Raw genomic sequence first — 7677 nt, 5'->3', positions numbered from 1 at the left:
CAGTTTTCAAGGTACAGACACACCATGGATTTTTTTGATGCCTACTTCTTGCTTGGTAAGAGCTAGTCAATAATAAACCCCTACTGACTTTCTCTTCACCATTTAGTGTTTTGTAAACACTTATTATGTCCCCGCTCAAGTGTCTCTTTTCTAAACTGAATAGATTCAGCCTAGTTAGTCTCTCCTTATACGGAAGCCCCCCATAGAACTCATCGTCCTTCTTGCCCTTCTCTGGACCTTCTTTGTACCTTCTTATGGCAGGGAGTTTTGCAGCCTGAACTCAGGCTGGACTTTAAGGCACAGCAGCCTTCATTTGAACAAGACACATACGCTAAACTGAACAGATCCACCTTTGTTAGTCTTGCCTCACATGGAAGCTGCTCTATACCAGGGTGGGAGCAGGGGGTCCCATGTGGGGGCCTGATCCTGTACCCCCCCTTTGGAACATCCTGGATTTACCCTGGGATGAGGCCCCAGGCAACTGCTGCTGATTTGCCCCTGCCCCCTTGCCTTGGCTGGAAATGCCGCCTTCGGTCGTGATGGGGGACAGGAGGCGGCAGGCACCGTCACAAAAGAATCTGTCTCCAACCACACACGGCTTCATGTGGCTGGGAGGAATTGGGCGGATTTCCTCCCATACAGAGCCCACGGCTTCTCTCCGAGCTTGCAGCTGCCTTTGCAAAAGCATCTTCAGAGAAAGCAGCTGGTGCTTCTGAGAACTGCCTGCCCCCATCCCCTGTGCCAAGCAACTGTTTGGAGCAGGCCCAGAGGAGATGGATGGACCCCAGTGGAGGGCAGGGCTGGGGTGACCCATGGGATTGTGCTCCCTCTCCTGGAGTTAGTGGAAGACAGGTGCTCTAACCATTCAAAACCATTCTCCTCCTAGAGGAGAAAGAGGGCTTCTGAGTCCTGGCTTCTAGCACTTCTGAGCTCTATCCCACCAGACACCCCACCTGCTTCCAAAAGTGAAGAGGATAACCCAGGGGTCTGGGCTGCTATCAATCCTGCTTTCTGTCCCACTGGACCCCATCCTCCCAGCAGGAAGTAGAGATCCTCCCCCAGGGTCCTGGCTCCCAGCACCTCTACTTTCTATCCCACCACAAGCTCTGGTCCTTTCCTGGAGTGAAGAGAAGAAACCAGGAGTCCAGGCTGCCACCGTTCCTATTTCCTTGTATCACTAGCCCTCATCCTTTCTCAGCATGAAGCAGAAAACCCAGGAGTCCTGAGTCCCAGTCCCTAACAGTCCTAATAAGCCAGCAGAATAAGATGACTCGGACCTTGGGGGGCTTCCAGACACCCCAAACCCTAGCATTTGCCTGGAAACAAGCACAGAAGAGAGGGACAGAGATGAGGGGCTGTTGTATGCTCAGCTGGGAAATAGGCTGGGGCTGAGACAGGCCCTGGTACCAGGAACAGTTCCCAAAATAGCTGAGGCAAGCCCCAGGCAAATCCTGTGACCCCTGACAGAGACTTTGTCCCTGAAACTAGGAAGCAGAAGTAGAAACAGAAGTGGCAAACACTGGAGTTGCTTCAGGATCTCTGATTAGAAACAGATCCATGAGCTCATAGCCCAGAACAAACATGGTGTGAGTCTAAGATCCAGAAGCAAAGTTGAGGAGGTGGCAGTGGGCAGTGTATTATTCAGCATTCCAAGGAAAAAGGGGGCATGGGTTATCATATTTTTTCTACCTGCTGCAAATTATCATATTCTTTTGCATACAATGTGTCTCTTCCTAAGTCACTCCCCTTGTTTCTTGGAAGGTGCAAGGAAAGAAATACAAATTTGGTTTAAAAATGCCAGGAACTGCAGGATTTTTGCAAGGGAAAATGCAGGTAGTGGAAGGATGACGGGCGCAAAGACGCGAGGCTGCTCTATGACTCCTCTCACTTCAGGATGCGGCACCCATCCAGCTTGAGAAACAAGGCCAGGCAGTTCAGCTCCAACAGTATCAGGCCCTTCAGGTAACTCAGTAGGCAGCCACTGACCATTCTCCTGGTTCAAAAAGGGGCCTGGAAACTCATCTCCCATAGGCTCAGACCCTTTGATACCTGCATTTCCTTAAGATACACCCCTCAATTTTCAGCAACTAATTTTTTTTTTGGAGGGGGAAGGGGGAAGTGCACATTGTATACACAGAAATACGGTACTAACCAGGATCCATTAAAACATTAAGAACTGCAGTTGACTGAATGTAAAGGACTTGTCAGGGACTGAAAGGAAAAGAAGAAAAGACCAATGTCTGTGGACACTGACTTGAGCTAAGGGAGTACCATTGATGGTAAATAAAAATATGTTATGGCTATTTTAGGGCAAGTATCAGCTACTCACAGGCCAGATCCAGCCTGTGGAACCACTGGATCCAACCCACAGATGTGGGGCTTCCCATCCACCCACCTCTGACCCAGGGTGGGTGGTTTCAGCTCATAACTGGAAAAGGTTGCCTCCCCTATTTTAGGGACCAGGATGTCCCTTTAAATGTGTTAAATGTCTTATTTGCTAAATTGGATCCATTAAATAAATCCAATTAAAACAAAAAGCAGCAGCTGTGCTTTGATTTCAGTGCACTGGAAAAATACCTCAAGAGAAATAGATGCACACATTCAGTGGAACTGGCTGGGGACCAGCTCAAACTCTGACTGCCACAAGGCCAAAGAAGTCCATAGGATGAAGGCAGAGACTTGGAAGGCCATGCTCATCCGATTGATGGAGGGTAGAAAGCAACTGGGAAGGCAGACAGGACAATGCCCAACTTGCAGACATCAGATATGGGATCAGGTCCCAAGGTTACTGCAATTCCAAGAAGACCAAAGCAGCAAGACAATCCCTGATGGAAGAAGTTGGGATTTCCACTGAAACACCAGTGTCTGGACGTTAACTAATCTCATGACTCTCAATACACGTGCATGGTCAAAGAAGGCAAGCAGCCATGCATCAGCCCTTGCTTTGGCATTACTGTATATACATAATTATATATATATATATATTATAACATAATACATATTATATAGTTTCTCACATGGAACGCACACTCCCACCCCCCCCAAAGCAACTGGAAATTTAAGTGCATGTTATATATGAAAAATATGGTAAGAGTGGTGGGAAAAAAGTTAACATAAAATCTGATGGCAGAAGTAGGGATTTACACCAAAGTGCTGGTGTCTAGAGTGTGCCTTTAGTTGATCTGATGACTCTTGATACATGCATGTGGCTGGAAGAGGCAAGCAGACAGGCACCAACCCTTGTTTTGGCATTACCATGGTTTCTCACATTCAATTCTCTCACCTGTGGAAACTGGAGTGCACATGATATATGAGAAATATGGTAAGAACAGTAAACAAAAAAAGTGAACATAAAATCTGATGGAGGAAGAAGGGATTTCCACGGAAGCACTGGTGTCCAGAGTGTGATGTTAGCTGATCTGATGACACTTGATACATGTGTGGCCAGAAAAGGCAAGCACTGGCCCTTGCTTTGATGCTACTGTAATTTCTGACATACCACATACATTGCCACTCCCCAAAAATGGCTGGAAATAAAATCTGATGTAAGAAATAGGGATTTCTACCAAGTCGCAGATGTCTGGAGTGTGACATTAGCAAATCATAGAGAAGTGGGGCTGGAAGAGACCTTCAGAGGTCACAAGTAGTCTAAGCCCCTGCCTGAGGCAGGATCAGCCCTGTCCAAACCATCCTGTACAAATCAATCATCTAGTCTCTTTGTAAAGCTACCGTCAAGTCTGACACATCACCAGACATCGCCCCTGACCCTGCCACAGGTAAAGCAGGGGAAACTGGCAGCCAACATCCTGCTGCTGTGAAAGATTATTAATAAACATTCAAGAGATCCCAGGCACAGGCCATGCCCCAGCTACAGAGGAAGTCAACCCCTTACCCCAACCAAATCCATACCAATCTGACCATGGAGTAAAATTCCTTCCTGACCCCAAATTTGGTGTTGGTCAGACCCTGAGCAGAGGGGCACAAGCCTCTAGCCAGCATCCTTCAAGGTTGAGTCCCCACAGGAGCACTTAGCCTTGGCTGTGGTTAACATCTAATGTCTCTGAGGAAAGATTAAAAACACCTTGACAGGTGTAGCAGCAAGGAGGTGGGGATGTAGAGGGCGAACAGCAAAGCCCAGAAGCCTGGGAATCTGTTGACTCAATATGCACGCATGGCCAGAAAAGGCAAGCAGCCAAGCATCGGCCCTTGCTTTGGTGTTACCATATTTTCTAGTATGCAACACATATTCCCACTCCCCTCAAAATCAGATGGAAATAGGACTGCACATTATATGCAAGAAATATGGTAAGTGCAGTGAAAAAAAAAAAAGAAAAGAAAATTGGAGGAAGCAGGGATTTCCACTGAAGTGCCAGTGTCTGGAGTGTGACATTAACTAGTCCTAGAGAAGCAGGGATGGAAGAGACCTTCAGAGGTCACATCTAGTCCAATTCCCTGCTGAGGTAGGCCAAACCATCCCAGACACATTCATCATCTGATCTCTTAGTAAAACTACCATCTGCCCTGACACAACACCAGACATCACACCTGAACCTGCCACAGGGTAAGCAGGGCAACAATGGTGGCCAATGTCCTGCTGCAGTAAAAGTTGTTAGGATATGCTTGATAGATCCCACGCAGAGGCCATGCCCCCACTACAAAGGATAGCAAGCCCCTCCCGGGTCCGAATCAGTCTGATCAGGGGGTAAAATGCTTTTCTGACCCCAAACCTGGTGTTGGTCTGATCCTGAGCGGATGTTGGGGTGTGATCTCCAGTGTTGCGTCAGGGCTGACGATAGTTTTACAATGTGTTTACATGATGGATTTGTCTGGGTTGATTTGGACAGGGCTGATCCTGCTTCAGGCAGGGGGTTGGACTCAATGTGACCTCTGGAGGTCCCTTTCAGCCCCACTTTTCTAGGATTTCTACGATTCTCTACATGCCATTGCCTCCACTTTTGCATCCCTCCCTCCCCCACTGCCATCTCACCATCCCAGAGCTGAGCAGTTCTTGCGGTGCCGGCAGGGGACACTCATCCACCCCCTCGCTTCACAATAGACTTCTCAGCTTTTCATCCCACCTTCTGATCTCTGTGGCTGGGCCTGACTCATTGTGTGGTGGCTGCTGAGACGGGCTATGATCGGAGCTGAATGGGGCTCACCCACACAGCTTGCCAAGGCTGTGAGCCCAAAAGCCCCGGTATCTTTGAAGTTCTTCGTATCTTCAGAGCAAGCCAGCCTCTGGGCCATCCCCCACCACTGAAGTTCAGCTCTGGAGCCCCTAGGGCAGTGATTCTCAGGCAGGGTGCCATGAAATCCTTTTCAAGGTGCTCCAGATGGTGACATATTACTGTATTTCCTTGCATATAATATACCCCCCAAATATAATCTGCACTTTGAAAAGTATTATGGATGCTCCGCCTCCCCCTGAGTTATGGCAGCGGAGAGCAGGGATAGGGCATTATCTTTTGCTGACTTGTCCTCCCTTTCCAGCTGAACTAAACCCCTATCTGCTGCTAAAGCCTGGTTTCCAGACCCCAGGGGAGCCCTGTGGGTCACATGACAGGGTGCCATGGTGTGGATCTGGCCTGAGGGCTAGAGGTTGAGCATCCCTGTTTTGAATGAAAACCTCTACAGCGCGGGGGCTTTGGTGGACAAGGGCTCACTTCCTCAGCTGCTTAAATACTGGAGGCTGCAATTAAGAGAAGAACAGGGGGAAAAACCCTGGTCAGACCCAGTTCACTCTCCCTTTCAGCATCCGCTCTCTGCTGCCACATGACACAGAAGACTGTGTTCTTACATGCTGTGAGAGGACAAGCACAGAGGTGGGTATAAAGGGGAGTATGCAACATAAGAACTGCCATTTCCTGGGTCAGATCCTAGGTCCATCTTGCCCAGTCTCCTGTGACGCACAGCGGCAGAGAGCGGATGCTGAAAGGGAGAATGAACTGGGTCTGACCAGGAAGAATGGACAAACCCCCTTTCTCACTTACAACCACCAGCATTTAAGGTCTAGGAAGTCCTGATTCAGAGGATCCAAGAATGTGTCCAGTCCCTTTGTGAATCTGGCTAAACTCTCAGCTTCCACCACATCTGGGGGCAATGAGTTCCACCTTTTAATGACAGGCTGGGTGAGAAAGATCTACTTTATGTCAGCTTTAAACTGATGACCTGTTGTTTCATGTTGTGATCCCTCATTCTTGTCTGGCGTGAGCTAGTCAGTAATAAACCACTATTGAGTTTCTTTTCACTCTTTAGCATTCTGGAAACCCTCATCATGTCCCCCTTCAAGTATCTCTTTTCTAAACTGAGCAGGTCTGGCCTCTTCAGTCTCCCCTCCTGTGGAAGCCCCCCCATATCACTGATCATCCTTGTTGCCTTTCTTTGTATGGGGTTTTCTACGTCTCCTCAACACAAGAAACTGGGATCAGACTTGCTGCCCTACTTTGGACCAGCTGTGGCCAGATCTTAGTCATTACTCACTAAATTTGAATACAATAAGTGGGAAAGAAGAGGGAGAGGAAGGTGGGGAGGGGAAAGAGAGACAGAAACAAGCAAGCAAAGAACCCGCAAAAGTCCCCAAAAGCTACCCAAGGTAACAGGATAAGAACCCATAGCCGCTGTTCCAACCAGACTGGACCCCATCCAGCTTGTGTTACCTCCCTCCAAGGAGAGATATCACCCCCAAATATTTTTGCCTCTCACTTATTAAACCCACCCCATCACCTCTTTCTCAGAGGAAAGCTGATGATATATATTTCCTTTTCCCTCACAAAGATTGCACTGTTAAAAAGCTCTACACCCCCCTCCCCCTCTGCTGGTCCCATGCACTGAGGTTTCTCAACACTTGCTTATGAAATGTGTTTATCTCTCTGCAAGGCAGCTGCCTGGGTGCATATGCTCACCACACTGACCGGATGCCACCCACCTGCTTTGCTTCTCAGCTCCCTGCGCTGGCTCTGATCTTAGCTCATGCTAGCATCTTGCCTGTCCCCAGCTCTGTGACGGGCCTCCTCTGCTTTCTCTTCCCCGCCCCCCAGGGCTTAGGCGGCACCCCCCAGCTTGAGGAGAGAACAAGGGGTGGGAAGTTTCTGAGAAACCGCATCAGGGCAACTTACCCTGAAAAGAGGAAACCTCAAGACTGGAGAAACCCAGGCCCCATTGCTGCCTAGGCCCTGGCTCCAATACCACAGTCACGTGGGAGATATACAGCAACCTAAGTGTGGGAGTTGGGCCTGGCCTAGAAGATCCATGATGCTGGGAAGCCTGTGATACTGTGATCATGTCTAGGAAATCTCTCTCAGATGGCGGGATGGACTTTCTCTAATGGGAGGAGGGAGGTGGATATCCTTTTTCCAAGCCCCACATCTTTTATCATCCCATCTCCTTGAGTTGGGTTAGGCATGGGTGAGGAAGTCAACAAACCCAATGACCTGTTTATCCGCATCTGCAATTGCCCAAGGGATTTGGAAACTCATCTTATCTTTAGTGACCTGGATCTGGAAACTTTAGGGAATGGGGACCAATGTTTTTGGCCAGCAGGTCACAAATTTAGCCCTGTGGCTCCCTGAGCATCATTCTGATCTCCTGTCCCTGTCTGATCTGCTGCTCCCCTGTTTCTATGCTCAGCCCCATCCACTGCCTCTGCTTTCTTCTCCCTGCCCAATCTGGGCAAAGGGA

This window comes from Alligator sinensis, unplaced genomic scaffold (assembly GCF_000455745.1).
Source record: "Alligator sinensis unplaced genomic scaffold, ASM45574v1 scaffold707_1, whole genome shotgun sequence".
Lineage (NCBI taxonomy): Eukaryota > Metazoa > Chordata > Crocodylia > Alligatoridae > Alligator > Alligator sinensis.
This window is presented reverse-complemented; position numbering follows the sequence as displayed.